Raw genomic sequence first — 2063 nt, 5'->3', positions numbered from 1 at the left:
TTGGGTTGGTTATAAGGAGTTCTGAAGAGAAACTTCATGCACCATTTGAAAGATTCAATGATTATGGACAGTTTTGAAGAGACACTTAAGAATCTCTTGGGAAATTATAAAGAAGACTTGGAAATGCATTTAAAAGAACTCTTAAACTCTTGAATAAATAGACAGAGGAGAAGAAGACTTGGAGAAGAGGAAGAAGGCTTAGGCGTGAGCCTCAAGTGGGCCAACAAGGTGAGAGAGAAAGAGAATGTGTGGAATTTCTTCTTTTCTTTTCACTTTATTCTTGGAGAGGATTGTAAGGAGATTACTTTTGTTATATAAGAAGAGTTTGATTTCCATCAGAGATAAGTATTTTCATTATATTTTGATTTGAATCTAGTGCTTTGTTTGTATGTTTTCAAAGTTTTGTTCAATAAAAAGTTTTTGTTGTTTCTCCACGTGTAGTGAGTAGTTTTCTTTACTCTTCCCTCTTGTAATAAATTAGTATGCATGTGTAGGATATAAAATTGTGTAGAGTGAGAATATATTGGAATATATTGTGATGTTTCTTCATTTACATGTAAACTTGATCAATTTATTAACATTTAAAATTGATCAACTTGCATGTTAAAATCTGTTATGAGAACATGTAAGATCTGGGATGGTATTGTCTGAATCAACTGTGGAGAATCACATGAGATTATATGGATGAGAATGTAGTCCATATAGTTGAGTGAAAATAAATAGGAAAATAATCATTAATGGGTGTAGAATAAGAGGAATTTAGAGTGATAGGCTAAAACCCCATAATTTGGTCTATTATTTTAGGTTTTGATGCGAGATGTTAGCCTCCAGGTGGATAGACAAGATGGAACTCTAGAGTGAGAGTTAGTTTCCTCCCTGCCTAGCCCATTTTCAGAACTATTCAAACTTTATATTAACCAATATTTTTTATAACATCTCTAGTAAGGGTAAAGAATATAATTGCTCATATTTGTCACAATCTCTCTCACTACTTGTTTTACTTTTACACATGTCACTAATTTTATTGCATGAGGAAGAGTACTTTTAATATATTAAACCCCACTTTCATATTTTCACTAAGTATTTTAGTTTTGGAGTAGAAGTAGCATTACAGTGATAATTTTAGGATATAATCAAAACCAAACCTTTATCAACCTTCCAAGCTAGGGCGTGTTATTCTAGACTAGAACTACTCTTGAAAGCCACCATGATTAACCTCGATCTCCATGAGTTTGATATTTGGGGCTTAATCAAAAAGAGCTATATTACTTGATAATGATACGTAATCTTGCGTAAAATCCCTACAAATATAATTTAAATCTTACTTTGCTTGGGATCAAGTTTTTGGTGCCATTACCAGGGATTAAAATCTTCAAATAGTGGTGTCAACTTCACAAATCCTTACATATAAAAAAAATCAGGATTAATGGGTCAAATTTTTGGCACTGTTAATGGGGATTTAAATTGAAATAAAACACGCAAAAAACAACACACACTAAAGGCACATCAAGTTTTTGGCGCCGCTGCCGGGGAAACTTCGGTAAGAATTTTAGGAAAATTTTAGTTAAACCTGTAACACTTAGATTTGTAATTTATAGTATTATTATATAACATGTTTAATTTTTATGTGTTTATTTTAAAGAAAATCCAAAATAACAAAAATATTTTTTATATCTGTCCTATCAGTTAATTCCTTAGATTTGTATGCAGTTCAGGAGCTTCAGACCTTGAATTTTAGAAGTGAGATTTGGAGAGAACTTTTGGGAGAGATTTGAAAAGACTACATGAATTTAATGTAGAAACAGTGAAACAACAGTATAATGAATATTTAGATTTGGATTATAATGCTAGTAGCTTTGAAAGAGTAAACCCCAAGAGAGGCAAATTTTCAAGATGATATCTGTCGGCACTATTTTTGGTGTGGGCTTTGCCCGTAAGAAGCTATCGGTCATCGGAATTGAAATCCCGTTGCCCGCTTCGGAAGGACATTTAAAAAAATTTTAATTTTGAAAAAGATGAAGTCAAACTGACCCTATAATTTTCATAGTTTAAATGAAAGAGCG

This window comes from Phalaenopsis equestris, unplaced genomic scaffold, assembly GCF_001263595.1.
Source record: "Phalaenopsis equestris unplaced genomic scaffold, ASM126359v1 Scaffold000105, whole genome shotgun sequence".
Lineage (NCBI taxonomy): Eukaryota > Viridiplantae > Streptophyta > Magnoliopsida > Asparagales > Orchidaceae > Phalaenopsis > Phalaenopsis equestris.
This window is presented reverse-complemented; position numbering follows the sequence as displayed.